Here is an 18,362-nt window from a genome sequence, read left to right as displayed (position 1 = left end):
TTTGAAATACAGTCAAAATATCAGAGTTGGTAGATCCCTTAGAACAAGCTCTGAGTTGTCTTAAAATAGAATAATTCTGAGCTGGATGAGGTCCAGAATCCTAGAATATAGGAAGTGAATGAAGCAAGAGATATCTTAGAAGACAATGGGAGGTAGACTGAGCTGAGATGGTAGAACTGTGGCACATAGATGTGAAGCCTGGAAGTGGGCATTGGTAGGAAGATTTTGGAGTACTGCGAGTTAAAAATTCTCAGATTTGTTAATGGCAGTAAGACAGACAATACAGATCTGAGAAAGGTTTTTTGTTGTTTTGTTTTTTTTAGTGTATTCAGTGAGTCAAGGTATTGGGAAGCATAAGTAAATCTAAAAACCAAAAAGCATATTTTGGTTTATTATACAAAATTTCCATATCATCGCCTTGATGAGGTATTTAAAACTCAGATCCTAAAACAAAACAACCAAATGGGATTGTGGGGAAATGTAGTACATTATTTGACCTCCTCCCCACCCCCTACCCCCCCAAAAAAGGATGAAAAAAGTAATTCTATGGAGTGCCTTGATCTGGCAAGATATTACTGTTATTATTAAGAAGCAACAGATCTTTTTTGCAAAAAAAAGTAGGTGTTAAGTACTTGGGTATTAAAAAAAGACACCAGTTGTGCATTTTTAATATTGTATTGCTAAGAAACATACATTACACCAAAATAAGTATTAAGAAATGAAAAGAAAAACTCCCTAGGATGTCAAAGCAGAGTAGATTCTAGATGTCTAGGCTGGAAGAGCTTGTCAAAAGAAAATGTTGAAGGTGGGAGAGAACTTAGAATGGAGAATTTGAGAACTAGAGGACAGTCCTGCCTCTTAATGGCAAATATACTGTGAGCACACAGAGAAACTAGAATAGCAGAATTGGGAGAGCATCTATGAACTGAGAGGTATGTTCAAATCTTGTGCTTGAGCTGAATGGGACTCTAGAATATCAGAGCCTGGGCATTCAGGGACCCTATAACATTGACAGTGGTCTATGTTGAGAGTCTATGAAACATTAGAGCTGTTAGGACATGTAGAACAGAGAATATCAAAAGGAGGAGGAGCCTTAAAATAACAGAATATCAGTGATGGAATAAATGTTAGAATATAGAACTTCTGACTTGCGAGGGACTTTAAAAGAAGCAGTGGTATAGCAGGGAAGAGTATTTTTCTTATTAATGTGCCCAGTGAGTCAATGTATTGGCACCTGCAAATAAATTTTTAAAAATAATTAAAAAGTTTGTTTATGGTAAATAATAAACATTAATTTTCATGTAATTTATTTCAGTGAGGTGGTGCAGCTCTGTATTAAAACTCAGGGACCGAATTAACAGCCAAAAGGGATTGGTGAAAATGTAGTGCCTTATTCAGATCCATAAAAGAAAAAAAAAGGGCAAAAAAGTGATTCCATTCAGTGCCTTGATCTGGTAAGGACTGATATTCTTGTCATTATTACTGGTAATGAGTGACAAGTTGAGTGACAAGTTTTTGTTGAAAACTATAAGGTGTTAAGTAAATAAAATTTAAAAGGGACACTATTTATGCTTTTAAAATACCATTTTTTCCCCTACAAAATCAGTTTTTATTCAAACAATAGAAAAAATGATAACTAGCTATTTGGATTTATCTAAAAAACAATCAGAACATGTTCATGTTTATTAGATTTTTTTTATTCTTGAAATAAAATGCTTAAATGCAGTTAAAAGTCAGAAAAATCTTTTTTTTTAAACAGCTTTTTATTTACAAGTTATATGTATGGGTAATTTTACAGCATTGACAATTTCCACACCTTTTGTTCCAATTTTTCCCCTCTTTCCCCCCACCCCTTCCCCTAGACGGCAGGATGACCAGTCTTAGATGTTAAATATATTAAAGTATAAATTAGATACACAATAAGTATACATGACCAAACCATTATTTTGCTGTACAAAAAGAATCGGACTCTGAAATATTGTACAATTAGCCTGTGAAGGAAATCCAAAATGCAGGTAGGCAAAAATATAGGGATTGGGAATTCAATGTAATGGTTCTTAGTCATCTCCCAGAGTTCTTTTGCTGGGCGTAGCTGGTTCAGTTCATAAAATACCATATTGATAAGACATTTGGATGTCCAGTTAGACATCTTAAATTCAACATATCTAAAACTGAACTTATTATCTTTGCCCCTTACTCCTCTTCCTCCTCCCACCTTCCCTATTACTGTAGAGTATAACACTGTTCTCACAGTCCTTCAGTATCAAACCCTTGGAGTGATCCTGAACTTTTCCTTTTCTTTTACCCCCCAAGTCCAATTCATTGACAAGGCCTATCAATTTCATTTTTGCACTCTCAAATAAATACCTTCTCTCCTCTGCCTCTGTTTCCACTCTGACAAAGGCTAGACTATTACAGTAGCTTGACGATTGATCTGGCTGCCTCAAGTCTCTCCCCACTCCAAACCATTTTTCATTCAGTCACCAAAAGTGTCTGTGGTAAAGGTCAGATACAACCATGTCACTTCTCTGCTCAATAAACTCCAGTAGGTCCTTGTCACCCTCAGAATCGAACACAAAATCCTGTTTAATGCCAAAAGTCTTTCACAATCTCCCCTCGCCCTTCTTGCCTGTCAGTGTTTCTTATACTTTGATGTAAATCAGTTCAGTGACATTCCTCGCCTTGCTGTTCCATAAACAAAACATGGTTCTGAGAATTTTTTCTGGCTTTGACTAACCCCCATGCTTGAAATGCCTATTTTTTCCATTCATCCTCACCTCCTGGCTTCTCTGGCTTCCTTTAAGTCCCATTTAAAATCCTATCTTCATAGGATATCTTTTGTAGCCTCTCAATTCTAGTGCTTATCCTCAATTACATCTTATTTATTCTGTATACAGTTGTTTGTATCAGATTGCTTACTGTTCTTAGATAGTAAATTCCTTGAGGAAAGGAACTAGGGTTTTTTTTAGTACGATTTGGCACATAGTCAAGTAGACACTTTATAAATGTTTATTGACTGACAATATGTAATGTAATAAAATAAATATTAAGAAATGAAAAGATAAGTTCCTAGCATGTCAGAGGAGGTAAGACCTTAAATAATACACTGAGCTGGGAGGTACATTTGGTAGCCCAAACTCCAGATTGTTAGAAGTGGAAGAGAGCTTTGAGCACTGAGGAAAGTCCTGGCCCTGAATAGCAGACTAAGAAGGGGATAGAGAAGCCAGAATATCAGATATGAGCGCGCATTTAGAACTTAGCACTCTCGCACCTGGAGTGTCTGGGTAAGGTATAGGATACATTCCAACACAGAAAGTAAAAGATGATCTGAATCTTAGACTAGACTGTCAGAGTGTCAGGCCTGAGTGTGTGCATAGAGAGGAGAATGTCTGAGCTAGAAGAACAATAGAATAGAGTAGGTCAGAAGTAGGAATGGCCTGAAAACCAAAGATATAGGTCAACCTTAATATATAGATCTTACTTGTGAGGGACTGATCCAAAGAATACACAGTATCATAGTGAGAAATGTTCTGCTGTTGTGTTTTTTAATGTGTTCAGTAGGTTAAATACTGGTATTGGGAAGCACCAGTTTATTTATAAAATAAGAAAGTGAAATTATGCCATGATATGTAACATTAATTTCTACCTAATTCATTTCAGCTCAGTGGTGAACCTTTGAATTAAAACTCAGGTATTAAACCAATACAGCCAAAGAGGAAATGTGGGGAATGCTGTGCCTTCTGTGGCTCTAAAATAAGGAAAACCAGGCAAAAAAAATCTCATTCAGTGCCTTGTTCTGGTAAGTCTGCAGTTGAAATGGAATTATTATTGGATAATAAATGAGGAATCTGTGGAGAACAATAAGATGTTAAGTTCGTAGGTTTTAAAAGCAACACTGTGTTAAGAAACATAAGCAGTGTAATATAATAAATAGTAAGAAAAGAGAAGGAAAAATTCCTAGGATCCTAGATGATCGTTTGGGAGCTGCTTTTGAAAGGAGAATGTTGGAGTGAGGGATTGTTTAGAATGGAGAATTTGAGAACTGGTAGATGGTCTTGCCTCTGAATGGCAGCTTATGCAGGGGGGCACACAGAGAGGCCAGGACAACCAAGCTGGGAGAACATTCAGAAGGGAGCACTGTGAGCTGGAAGGAATGTTCTGGTGCAGAATGTATGAGCTGTGTGTGGCCTTAGAATTTGCACTATCAGAGGCGGGCATTCAGGAGGACCCTATAACACAGAAAGTGGGTGGTGGTGAATGTTTTGAGAACTCAGATTGTCAGGATCTACAGACCTTAGCACGGAGAATATCAGGTCTGAGAATGGAATAGATAGAAGGATGGAAGAGCAAGGAGAGCCCTTAGAAAAGAGAATTTCAGATGCAAGAGTGGCCTTAAAATCACAGAATGTAAGAGATGGGCAGCTGACCTGTGAAGGGTCATGTTGGAGGAAGAGTATCTTTTTAATGTACACATTGGGTTGAGGTATTGGGAAGCAAGAAATTTAAAAACAATGAGAAAGTGCAATTTTGTGAAGATATTCAGCATTAATTTCTGTATGATTTCTTTCAGCTCAGTGGTGATCCTTTGAATTAAAACTCAGGTATTAAACTAATATAACTAAAGAGCAAAGAGGGAAATGATGTGCCTTCTGTAGCTCTAAAATAAGGAAAACCAGGCAAAAAATAATCCCATGCAGTGCCTTGTTCTGGTAAGTCCACAACTGACATTATTATTATTGGATAATGAATGAAGAATCTTAGTTGAAAACAAAAAGGTATTAAGTACATAGTTAAGTACATCTGTTTAAAACAGATACCTTATTCATCTGGTCTTTGAAACTAATGTGTTGCTAAGATACACACACACACACACACACACATATACTCTGAAAAATGAAAAAATCCTGAGCGCGTCAGAAGTTGATAGGATTTTATATCCTAACTAGCGAGGCAAAGAGGTGCTTTTCAAATGATATTAGTAGAGGTAGGACAGAGCTTAAAATAGCTAATGTGAGAGCTGGAGGGTAGTCCTGTCTTTGAATGTTGAAACTTGCAGTGGTCTTCAGGTGAATCTGGCAGAGCTTTTAGGATATAACATTTGTGAGCTGGGAGGTATGTCCCAGTCCAGAATGACTAAGCTGGGTGGGGCCCTAGAACCTGGAATATCAGAGGTGGGCATTTAGAGGAACCTGTAACTCAGAAAATAGAAGACGGTGAACATCTTGAGGAAACAAAGTAATAGCTCCTGAGGCATCTTCATACTCAGAACATCAGACTTGCAGCTAGTCTTGGAGGAGAGAATGGCAGAACTACAAAGGCACTCTGAACACGGATAACAGAGCTCATGAAGCCCTTAGAATCAAGTCGGAGTGAACTTAAAATACCAGAATATCAGTGATGGGGTAGCCCTTTAGAATATAGATCTTCTGACCTGTGTAGAACTTTAGCATAAATAATACATATGGGGGAAGTGCTCAGGAGGTTAAGGTATTGGGAAGCATCAGTAAATTTGAAAACAAGTGAAATGATGCCACAATATATGGCATTAATTTCTGTATAATTCCTTTCAGCTCTATGGTCATCCTTTGGACTAAAGCTCAGGTATTTAACCAATATATCCAAAGAAAAAAAGGGGGAAATACAGTGCCTTCTCAGGCTCCATAAAGTGGAAAAAAACCGGGTAAAATATGCAGTGCCTTGATTTGGTAAGATGGTTATTATTGTTTTTGCTATTATGGGGACAGTTTAATGAAAGCCAAACCCGTAGGATTTAAATTTAGTACATAGAATTTTAAAAGGGGGCATCACTGGTTCTTTTAGAACATTGTTTTTGTAGTGGAGTATAATGAAAAGTAATAAATGAGAAAAATTCTTGGATATCGAAATTAGTAAAGTCTCAGAACAAAGAATGACAGTGCTGGGAAGGCCCTTGGAATCTAGGATGTCTGGGTTGGCAGGTATTTGTAAACAGAATGTTTAGATGTGGGAAAGAACTTAGAAGAGAGAATTTGTGTGCTGGAGGGACTCTGGGCTCTGAAATGGCAGAATAGGCAATAGCCACAGCAGCCAGAATATATCAGATCTGAGAGAGCATTTAGAACAAAGATATTCTGATCTGGAAGATATCTGAGAATCCAGAATGCTGAGACTTAGAAGGGGCCCTAGAACCTTGTATGTCAGACATATTCAGGAGAACTTATAACACAAAAAGTGGAAGGTGGTCAGAGCCTGAGAACACAAACTGGCAGAGAAAACTCAGAAGATCTTAATACAGAGAATGTCAGGCTTGGGAGTTGCTTAGAGAGGAGAATGTCAGAACCTCTAGGACCTTTTGAACAAGCTCTAGAAGAGCCCTTAGAACACAATATGTAAGAAGTAAGAGTGGTCTTGAAAAATTACCGAATGGCATAGATGAGGCTCTCAGAACATACTTCCCAATCAATCAATAAACATTATTGTTGAAATTATTATAGTTAATATAATAAATATATAAGTAGTTATTAAACACTTACTATATGTATATTCTGCCCTATGAGGGACTGTTAAAGAACGCACAGTATTATAGTGAGAAATGTTCTTCTGTTGTGTTTTTTTAATGTGCTCAATAGGTTGAGTACTGGTATTGGGAAGCACCAGTTTATTTACAAAATAAGGAAGTGAAATTATACCATGATATGTAACATTAATTTCTACCTAATTCATTTCAGCTCAGTGGTGAACCTTTGAATTAAAACTCAGGTATTAAACCAGTACAGCCAAAGAGGAAATGTGGGGAATGCTGTGCCTTCTGTGGCTCTAAAATAAGGAAAACCAGGCAAAAAAAAGTCTCATTCAGTGCCTTGTTCTGGTAAGTCTGCAGTTGAAATGGAGTTATTATTGGATAATAAATGAGGAATCTGTGGAGAACAATAAGATGTTAAGTTCATAGGTTTTTAAAGCAACACTGTGTTAAGAAACATAAGCAGTGTAATATAATAAATAGTAAGAAAGGAGAAGGAAAAATCCCTAGGATCCTAGATGATTGTTTGGGAGCTGCTTTTAAAAGGAGAATGTTGGAGTGGGGGATTGTTTAGAATGGAGAATTTGAGAACTGGTAGATGGTCTTGCCTCTGAATGGCAGCTTATGCAGGGGGGCACACAGAGAGGCCAGGACAACCAAGCTGGGAGAACATTCAGAAGGGAGCACCGTGAGCTGGAAGGAATGTTCTGGTGCAGAATGTACGAGCTGTGTGTGGCTTTAGAATTTGCACTATCAGAGGCGGGCATTCAGGAGGACCCTATAACACAGAAAGTGGGTGGTGGTGAATGTTTTGAGAACTCAGATTGTCAGGATCTACAGACCTTAGCACGGAGAATATCAGGTCTGAGAATGGAATAGATAGAAGGATGGAAGAGCAAGGAGAGCCCTTAGAAAAGAGAATTTCAGATGCAAGAGTGGCCTTAAAATCACAGAATGTAAGAGATGGGCAGCTGACCTGTGAAGGGTTCTAGAACAAACTGTCATGTTGGAGGAGGAGGATCTTTTTAATATACATATTGGGTTGAAGTATTGGGAAGCAGGAAATTTAAAAACAATGAGAAAGTGCAATTTTGTGAAGATATTCAGCATTAATTTCTGTATAATTTCTTTCAGCTCAGTGGTGATCCTTTGAATTAAAACTCAGGTATTAAACTAATACAACTAAAGAGCAAAGAGGGAAATGCAGTGCCTTCTCAGGCTCCATAAATAGGAAACAAAACGGGTATTAAAATTATTTCCATACAGTGCCTTTTTTTGGTAAGACTGCCACTCTTAATACTGCATGAGTTTTCATGTATAATTGATATTATGTTGCTTGCCTTCTCAATGGAGGGGTGGTGGAAGGATGGAGGGAAATTTAGAACTCAGATTTTAAAAATACAACTATTAAGAATAAGTGAAAATTTAACAAAAAATGCCTGACCTGGGAATAGGATTCAAGGACCTGCAATGTCAGAGGTGGAGAGACTGAGAGACGACAACACAAATTGTCAGAGCCCAGGCAATCTAATTGCTTTGAATATCAGTCTTGATTGTTGCATGCAAAGAAGAATGTCAGAATTTCTAGGATATTTTGGACAATAGACATTAGAACTAGGCATACACTTAGAACACCTGTGAGGCACTCTAGAACACAGATAACATATTGAAGAAAGGTGTTTATTTTTAATGTGCCCAGTGGGTTAAGGTATTGGGGAGCACCAGTAAATTTATAAACAATAAGGAAGTGAAATTATGCCATGGTATGTAACTTTAATTTTCATAAAATTCATTACAGCTCAGTGGTGAACCTTTGAATTAAACTCAGGTATTAAACCAATACAGCCAAAGAAGAAAGGGAAAAATGTAGTGCCTTCTCTGGCTCCATAAACAGGAAACAAAACGGGTATTAAACTATTTCCATGCAGTGCCTTGATTTGGTAAGACTGATATTAATGCTTTTGCTACTATGGGGAGTGCTTAATGAAAGAAAAATAATTGTTTAGTAGATTGAATTTAAAAGGGACATCATTGGCTCTTTTAGATTATTGTCTTACTAAGCCCCACATACAGTGGGACATAATAAAATATAGATGGGAGGAAAAAAACCCACATTTGGATATTAGAAAAGGGTGAAACCTCAGAACATAGAATAACAGAATTCTGTAGAACTTAATAGGTCTAGGTTAGTGAGGGAGGGAAATGCCTTTCAACACAAAATTTTAAATGTGGGAGAAAATTTAGAAAAGAGAATTTGATAGCTGTGAGGGCTGTGGACTATGAATGGTAGAATAGACAGTATTCATAGCAAGCATATATGTATTGTGTGTGTGTGTATATATGCTGGGTCTGGATGGGACCTTAGAACCTCAAATATCAGAAGTGATGGGATTTTCTTTTGGGGGGGAGGTATCATTTTATTCAACCTTATTATTTATCCAGCCCATGCATGTGTGCTTTAAGAGACAGCTAGGTGTCAAGGTAGATAGAGCTCTGGGCCTGGAATCAGGAAAATCTGAGTTCACATCCAACATTAAACAGGTACTAGTTGTGTGACCCTGTTTGCCAGAGTGAATGTCATCCACAGGACAGCTGTGGGATCAGAGGTGAAAGAAGATCATATTGGGGAACACATTTTTTGGTTTTATTTTTTAAAATGTGCTTAGTGGGGTTTGGGTATTAGGAAATACAAATAAAATGAAAAATAATTAGAAAGTATAATCATGCCATGTTATTTAATGTTAATTTCCATGTAATTCATTTCAGCTCAGTGGTGAACCTTTGAATTAAAACTCAGGTATTAAACCAATACAACTAAAGAGCAAAGAGGGAAATGCTGTGCCTTCTGTGGCTCTAAAATAAGGAAAAAGCAGGCAAAAAAGTAATCCCATGCAGTACCTTTATCTGGTAAGAATGTTATTGATATTATTATTAGTAATAATGAATTAGGAGTTGAAAAATAATCAGTAAACATACATTAAGGGCCTACTATGTATTAGGCACTGTTTTAAGTTTTGAGAATAAAAAAGACACAAGACAGTACCTGCCCTTAGGAGGTTTAAAATCTATTGGGGGAGCCAAGATGAATACATCTAAGCAAAGGAAATTTTATGTAGGGTAAATAGGAAATGATTAACAGAGGGAGGGCACTGAAATGAAGAAGGGTTAAAAGAAGACTTTCTATAGATTGTGAGGCTTTAGTTGGGACTTAGAGGAAGCCAAGGAAATTGGGAGTCAGGGCCTAGGAGGGAGACCATTTTAAACCTGGGGGAGCAACTAGAGATAATGTCTAGTGCCATCCCTTGGCACTAGAGATGGAGGGTTTTATTGGTGGTGGAACAGCCAGAAAGCTGGCACCACTAGTTCAAAGAGTTCATGTTTGAGTGTAAGATTTTACAAGATGGAAATGTAGAAGGGATTAGGTTATAAAGTATTTGATATGCTCTGGCATTTTATATTTGATCCTTAAATATAAGGTTTTTATAAATGTGGGTTTTAAAAGGGATACCAGTTGTGCTTTTAAAATACTGTATTACTAAAATACATATGCAGTGTGCTTAAATAAATATTACAAAATGAAAAGAAAAAAATCCCTACGATGCCAGACTGGGAAGGATTCTTGATTTCTAGGCTGGAGGTACCTTTCAGAAGAGAATGGTGCAGATGAGAGAGAACTTAGAATGGAGAATGTGAGAACTGGAGGGCAGCCCTACCTCTAAATGAAAGTGTATGCATGTGTAACACAGAATGGCCGGAATAGCAGAATGGGGAGAACATTTAGAACCAGTATTTGTGAACTGGGAGTTATGTTCAAATCTAGGATGCCTGAGCTAGACATGGAGCCCTAGAACATTCAGGATACCTTGTAACACAGAAAGGGAGTGATAGGCAGAGTTTATGAACACTAATTGTCAAGACACTTTAGGGTGGGAGTAGGCATGCACAAAAGTATCAGAGATAGGAGGATATTTACAACAAAGATTTAAGAGCTAGATGAGCCCTTAGAAACAGGTCTTCTGGCCTGTGAGGGACTGCAAAATAAACTATTGCATATTTTTTAGTGTGCTTTGTGTGTTAAAGTATAAGAAAATAATAGTAAATTGAAAAACAATAAAACAGTGGTGTTATGATATTAATTTCTGTATAATTTCTTTCAGCTCAGTGGTGATCCTTTGAATTAAAACTCAGGTACTAAACCAATTCAGCCAAAGAGGAGAGGGGGAGATGCAGTGCCTTCTCAGGCTCCATAAAGAGGAAACAAAACGGGTATTAAAATTATTTCCATGCAGCGCTTTGATTTGGTAAGACTACCATTATTGATAACTGCTACTATGGGGGCTATTTAATGAAAAAAAAATGTTTCATACATAGGATTTAAAAGGGACCTAATTTATGCTTTCACACTTGCTAAGTCCCATGTGTGATAGAACATAATAAAAATAAATGAAAAAAATAGCCTTGGAGATCAGAAATGAGTGGGACCTCAAAACAAAGAATGATAGTGCTGGGAGCATCCTTAGAACCTAGGATGTTTAGGTTGGCAGGTACCTGTAAACACAAAATGTTAAATGTGAGAGAAAACTTAGAATAGAGAATTTATGTGCTGGTAGGGGAGGCAGAGGAGAACTCCGGCTCTGAATAGTACAATAGGCAAGAGCCACAGCAGCCAGATTATATCAGATCTAGGAGAATATTTAGAACAAAGCTGTTCTGATCTGAACTGTATCTTAAAATCCACAATTTGTTGGGACCCATTACCTGGAATGTCTGGGACAGAGGGAGGGAGACTGAAGGATTCTTACAACAAAGAAAGTAAGAGATGGTCAGAACCTGAGAATTCAGATTGTCATAACCAAGGCAACCTTATTAGCACTCCAAATGTCAGATCTGAGAGTTGCATTGAGACTAGAATGTCAGAACCTCTAGGGTATTTTGAAGAAGGGATATCAGAATAAAGAAAGCCTTCAAAACACAGAATATTACAGACGGATGGATTTTTCTAACATTTTGATCTGTGATGAGCTTTAGAAGAAACAGCATCATAGTGGGGGCAAAGTTTTTAATATGCTTTATGGGTCTATATATTGCAAAGTACAAATAAAGTTTAAAAACAGCAAAATGCTATATTTGTGATATTATCTGCAAAATTAATTTTTATATAATTTATTTCAGCGCAGTGGTGCAGCTCTGTATTAAAACTCAGGGACTGAACCAATACAGCCAAAGGGGATTGGTGAAAATGAAGTGCCTTATTTTGTTCCACAAAAAGAAAAAAAACGGGCAAAAAAGTAATTGCAGAAGTGCCTTGTTCTGGTAAGACTGTGATTAATATTACTATTAATTGGTAATGAATGATAAGTCTTTGTTAATAATAATAAAGAGTTAAGTACCTAGGTTTTAAAAGGGAAGCCACCTGTCTTTTTAAATTACTGTGTTGCTAAAACATATTTGTGTGTGTGTATATATATATAGATGCATATATACATACATATACATATATGTATTGTAATAAAATAAAAAGAAATTAATGGAAAAAAAAATTCCTAGGATGTAGGGCTTTAGCTCAGAGATACCTAGGATGGGAGGTGTGTTTCCGAAGAGAAAGTTAGAGGTAAGAAAGAGAGCTTATAATGGAGAATATGAGAGCTAGTGGGTTGTCCTGCCTCTGAATGATAGTATACACAGAGGGCAGACAGAGAGGTCAGAACAGCCAGGAGAGAAGCATGGAGAATATTCAGAAGGGAGCACCTGTGAGCTGGGAGGAATGTTCCAGTGCAGAATGTGTGAACTAGGTGTGGGCCTAGAATTTACAATATCAGAAGTGGGCATTCAGGAGAACCCTATAACACAGAAAGTGGGTGATGGTGAATGTCAGAGAACATATTATCAGGGTGTGGGAAAAGAGAATGTCAGGCATAGGGAAGAAAATATTTGAACCATTAGGGTTATAGAGAAGAAGGGAAACCAGAGCTAGCAGCACAGAGGATGTTAAAAGTAAGAATGGCTGGGACATCACGGAATGTCACAGATGAGAATGCCTTTATAATATGTCTTCAGACTTCCAAGGCTCACAGTACCATAACTGGGATGGCGAGTTTGTTTTTATAAAAGTACTCAGTGGGCCTAGTTATTGAGCAGCACAGGTTAAGTTTAAAAACACTGATAAACTATATTAAAACATGTCTAAAGTAGAAGTAGCCCCCAAAATCTCAGAATACTTGGACTGGCTTGAGTCCAAGCTTGAGACTGGCTTAAAAGATAGTAGCTCTTCTGAGCTGAGAGGCACCTTAAAACACATAGTAGAGCTTCAAAGAATGGTTTTTGTCCTCGGGGAGAACAAGTGAACAAAGGTAGGAGGGAGAGACAGATTCAGTTAAAAAAGAATACCAAAAGTTTATTTATCTTATAAAATGGAATATTTATTTAAGCATAATTTATATTAAGATCAAGGTGATGCATGAATTGAAACTAAAATCTTAAACCAGATAGCTAAAAAAAACGATGAAAATACAAGTGTCTTATGTGACTTGAAAAGAAAGGCAAAAAAAAAAATTATTACATGTAATTTTTGATATAATAAGATTGCTATTGAAATGACTACTCCTAATGGGAAATATTCACCGATTTCCATCATGTGTTAAGTAGTGTACTTAAAGCTAAAATAGAAATTGCTTTTAAATAATCCCATTGCTAAGATATTTAGACTGCAGTAAGATAAAAATAAATTCAATAATGAAAAGAAAAAAATCCAAACTTGTGAGGAAGATGGTGATATAGAACATTGATTGTCAGGTCTGAGAGAGACTCTTGCCTGGGAAGTATCATGTAAGGAAAACTATTGGCAGTGGAGAAGACATTTGAATACAGATTTTTAGAGCTGGCTAAGCAGATTTGGGAGTGAAAAATGAAGCCAAGGTAGGTAATAAATGGAGATGGATATGTGGTATAGAGAATATCGAAGGTGGATGAGGTACTGTAGCCTGAAATATAGATTTTTTTTTTAAGGTTGGAAGGGGACTGAGAATGCAGAAAGTAGGAGATGGTGAGAAGCTGAGAACACAAATTGTTGTGGCTGATAGAAGCCTAACAAATAGACTGTCAGATGAGAGAGTAACCAAAGAATACAGAATGTTTCATCTAAAAAGTGCTTTTTAAAAAACTAAAAATAGATGTTGGAAATGAGAGAGAACTAAAACATCTGGAGTTTTAAAAAAAAATTTCAGTGTAATCTTTGAAAAGATGAAGTTTTTTGATGTACTTAGAAGGCCAAGGAATGAACGGAGATAGCTTGACTAAAAACCCAGTAATAAAGGATATTTGTTGTTTAAATGCAGAACTTATTAAAATTTAGGTCCTAGACCACAGAGCCAAAAGTATAAGTTTAAAATCTTGGAGCTTTGTATGGCTCCAAAAAATAAAAATCTCCTAACAAGAGAAGTGATAGGGCATTAATCAGATAATGTTGATATAACTACTTAAAGAAGGGAGGCATTGATTTGATTAAATGCAGCTCCTTAATTATGTAATATTGCTATTGGTCATAGAGAATATATAATAGTAAAATGGTAATTGTGAAATTGCATGTTTAAAAGATCCAACATTGGTGTTTTTTCAGTCATCAATTTTCTAAGACATTTGCAATATGAACAAATAAAAATAAACATTAAAAAACCCTCAAATTTTAGCGCAGAGTGGGCAGTAGAACATAGAATGTCAGAGCTATTAGGGTTCTTAGCACATAGAACATTATAGCCTTTCAAGGGACAATAGTGAAGGGGACAGAGAAGAGGATTTCAGAAAAGGGAAAGCAGTCTTGAATGTCACAAATAGGAATGGACATTGAAGACAGAATATCAGATCAGAGAGGGTATTATAATATAAGATAACTGAATTTGAAAGAAATTTATCATCTAGACTACCAGATCTCAATAGGGACCAAGAGCCTATATTATGAGAGGTATTAGGGATTTAGAAGAAAGAGAGTGAGAGATAGAGCCACTTGACTGAGCCAGTCAGTGGGTTCTAAATTTTTAGTGTGAGAGGGTTCTGAAAGAATCAAGCTTATAAAGAGCCAACATTTTCAGATCTGAAAGGTGTCTAAGAACTCTCAATGAATTCCTTGAGATCAGTTTTTTGTAATATTCTCAGGGGACTGAAGAATAGAGAGAGACAGGATAATTAGAATTCCAGTAAGAGCTTGGAGGAAATTTAGAATCCAGACTGTTGGATCTGGATGAACCCTGTAAGAGGTAAGAGAGACTTTAGAAGGCATTTTGCCCCCATTTAGATAGAGAGATAGAGTGATAGGAAAAAATAGTATTAGTCATTGGAACCTTAGTAGATAGACTCAAGGGTCTAAGAGTAGAGGTAGTGAAGGGAATGGGAAAGCTGGGAGGGCTACCTAAAAACAAAGGATATCATATCAGGATAGCACATGAAATGTTGAATTTCTGGTTTGAAACTGTTCTAAAAGAACAGAACTAGGAAATGCCATAGAATCTAGATTTTATAAACTGGAAGGAGCCTTGAAACACTAAATCATAGCCTTGGGTTGTTTTATATTCTCTGGTTGATAAGACATGGAGAGAGACAGGGTAGGTGACACCCTAGTAAGAAATGATATTTGTGGCTTGAAATGCTACCTTTATTTCCATATAATGTATATACAAAGGATGGTAAACAACCCCTGAACAACACAGCCAAAGGTAAAAATTTATAATCCAGTACCTTATGTGATTTTAAGAAATAAAAACACTCTCAGAACATAAGCAGTTCTTTGTACTATGCTAATAAGGTTAGACAAATGAATCAGTTCCTTGATTACTTAAGCCGGCCAGTGGTAATAACTAGAGAATATTTATTGCCCACAACAACTTTTGAAAATAATGAATTAAAAGGGAGCTCATAGAAAACTGAATGTCTGATCTCTGAGGGGAATGACATTAGAGAGCCAAGGGGACAACAATTTGCATTTTCAGAGGCAGTATGGGCAGTAGAACTTTCAATGTCTTTCTTGAGAATATGTTTTTTTTGGTTGTTTTATTTTTGTTTTGTTTTGTTTTATTCTCAGATGACCGAGGGAGAGGGAGAGAGAGAGAGAGAGAGAGAGAGAGAGAGAGAGAGAGAGAGAGAGAGAGACAGGGACAGGTTAGTAAAAATTCCAGTGAGATCTTGGAAGAAATTTACAATCCAGACTACAGGATCTTGATGAGCTTTAGAACCATGAACTTGTAAAAGAGGAAAAACTTTCAAAGACAGAAAGTGGGAGATGGGACAGTGCCAGGGAACTAAAATCCTCCAGGCCAATGTGATCTTAGTCTATAGACTTTGATACCTGAAGGAAGACATAAATAAGAGCTTATCTGAGCCAGTGGGGGAAAAGGAGATTAAAGGAGTGAGGAGGATGGGAATCTAGAACAAGAGATAACATCAGGAGAGAAGATAGAATTCTGAATTTCTACTTTGGAACTGTTATCAAAAAAGGAAGTATTGATAAGATTAGGGTTCCTGGTGGTCAGGGAGCTAAATGATGAGGTTAGTAGCACGTTTGGGGTTCAGGGAACCAAATGAAGAGGTTTGCTCCCCTAAACTTTTTTTTTTTTTTTTTTTTTTTAGAATTTTTTTTTAGGATTCAACACAGGGCAGGGAGTTGTGGGAACCCCCTTCTGGCGGCACAGAGGTCCTTCATAAAGGAATTTATGAACCCGAAAAGCTAGATCGATAAAAAGTTTATTATTGGCATTGGGAAGTCTGCCTGTGCTATGCATGAATAGAAAGACTGAATTCCTTAGTGGCAAGATCCCAGCAGAGAAGTAAAGTTTCTAGTAGAGAAATCCCAACAGAGAGGTATAAAGTCTTGTTAGGGAAATAGGTGAGACAGATAAAGAGTGGGTAATGCTGAAAGAGAATTTCATTTCAGTGGGCAGAGGTTGCTGCTATGCATGGCATGGCATGTTAGGTCTTCTGCAAGGACTGAGCCCCAAGTTGGCTCATTTTATGGCTACAAGCTGGGGTTTGCTCTTGATGGGGGCTGGTCAGCTTGAGCTGGAATTTGAATAGAACTGAATGAGTCTCTGGGCTTATCTTTTAATTTAATAGGGTTGGGATTCTCCAGCTCTGGACTCAACTAACCCCACCTCGATAACAGAATAAAGTTGTTTATCCTGTTTCCCTCGGGTGGGGTCTTTTACAGAGGCCAGAATTCAAGGAGAACCTCTCCTTCAAGGAATTTTAGAGAGAGTTTCAGGGCTCCCCCCTCGTCAGTGTCACAGAACCTAGATTTTCAGAGGTGGAAGGGGCCTCAGAACTCTCATTGACATCTTTGAGAACATGGTTTTTTTATGTTCTCAGGTTACCAAAACATGCTGAGAGACAGATTAATTGAAACTCTAGTAACAAAGGACATTTTGGCTTGAAATGCTACCTTTATTTCCATATAATTTATATCAGGAGAGTGGTCATTGTCTGCATTAAAATTTATTTCCTGAACAACATACCAAATGTATAAATTCTAGTCAAGTACTTCATATGGCTCCAAGAAGTTTAAAAAAATCCCATAAGAGAACTGATTACTTTTAGTGGACTGATTACATTAGACTTCTATTAATATTCCTGTTATTCAAAATGGATCAAGAATATTAACTTGCTACCATAGTTTTTAAATACAAGGTAGTTTTTCAAAGAGAAACAATATGTGCTGTCACTTTACAACTAAGACCATGGGTGGTGCAATAAGAGAAAAATGCACCTTTAAATGCATAGAGCATCATTGGAGGGATTACTTTGGAACATGAAGTGACAGAACTATTGAGGGTCACAGACAGTTTGGACTGAGAGGTACTATTCATGGGAGGAGAATATAGAGTACAGACTATTAGAGCTGAAATTTCGGAAAGTCATATATAAAAAACAAAATCAAACCCACAAAATAATGGCTATTAATGTCATTCTCTGATAATTGTTAATTACACAATACGCAATGGCTAAGGAACTTTTAGTGCCTACAATAAATTTTGAAGAAGAGTTTCTCTCAAAAGTTGCCCATCAAATGCTGAATATAGAGGTATCTGAAATTTTAGAGGTAAGAGAGGCAATAGGATTTAGCAGAATGGGCCTGAGAAATGTTAATTTCACCCTTAAAAAGATGTGTATTTTATATTTTATTTTTAAAGGATAGGGAGAGATTAATTGAAACTTCATTAAGATCCTGGAAGAAATTTAGAATCTAAATTGTAGAATCTGTATGACCAGTAGAATCTGGAATATGAGAGTTAGAAGGGAATTTCACAGAAAGTGGGAAAAGAATAGAGCCATAGGAAAAAAAATTTAGTTTGAGCCAGTGGGACCTTAGTATGTAGACTCTGAGAACTGAGAGTAGCCATAGAATAAAGAGAATGTGAGAAGTAGGAGGATACCTAGAAGGAAAATATCTGTCTTAGCAAGAAAACCCATAGAATGTTGAGTGTTTTGCTTAGAACTCTTCTGAAAGAACAGAGCTAGGAGCTGTCATAGAATCTAGATTTTCAGAAATAGGAGGAGCGTTAGAATGCTCAATAGCATTATTTAAAATATAGGTTATTTTATGTTCTCAAGTCAACAAGGCATTGGGAGAAACAAAATAATTGAAACCGTAGTAAGAAATGATATTTGTGACTTGAAGTGTACCCTTATTTCCACATAATTTGTATCAGGAAAGTGGTGATTGTCTGAATAAAAACTTTAGTTCTGAACAACATAGCCAAAGGTTAAGTTTATAACCTAGTACCTTGTATGACTCTAAAAAATAAAAACAAGCGATTCCTTGTAGTGCACTGATTAGGTTAGACCAAAATAAAAATGACCATCTGTTTGATTCCTTTTAGTT

The 18,362-nt window shown here is 36.8% G+C and overlaps 1 long non-coding RNA gene across 19 annotated transcripts in view; it reads left to right on the top strand.

Moving 5' to 3' along the window:
• The window catches only part of LOC105751131, a 184,956-nt gene that overhangs the window by 15,948 nt on the left and 150,646 nt on the right, over positions 1 to 18,362 (top strand). For 17 of the 19 annotated variants that reach the window (XR_004230677.1, XR_004230676.1, XR_004230679.1 and 14 more), the window contains 10 exons: positions 1,316 to 1,454; positions 3,661 to 3,799; positions 4,571 to 4,709; positions 5,571 to 5,705; positions 6,708 to 6,847; positions 7,634 to 7,777; positions 8,298 to 8,439; positions 9,266 to 9,406; positions 10,657 to 10,800; positions 11,672 to 11,812. This is a non-coding gene — a long non-coding RNA (uncharacterized LOC105751131). Of the gene's footprint in view, positions 1 to 1,315; positions 1,455 to 3,660; positions 3,800 to 4,570; positions 4,710 to 5,570; positions 5,706 to 6,707; positions 6,848 to 7,633; positions 7,778 to 8,297; positions 8,440 to 9,265; positions 9,407 to 10,656; positions 10,801 to 11,671; positions 11,813 to 13,291; positions 15,608 to 18,362 lie in introns of those variants that run through there. The other 2 variants (XR_004230672.1, XR_004230690.1) reach the window with 2 other exon arrangements.

The sequence above is a fragment of the Sarcophilus harrisii genome, chromosome X, assembly GCF_902635505.1.
Source record: "Sarcophilus harrisii chromosome X, mSarHar1.11, whole genome shotgun sequence".
Lineage (NCBI taxonomy): Eukaryota > Metazoa > Chordata > Mammalia > Dasyuromorphia > Dasyuridae > Sarcophilus > Sarcophilus harrisii.
Note: the sequence above shows the minus strand (reverse complement) of the source record. Positions and strands in the feature narration are given on the sequence as shown.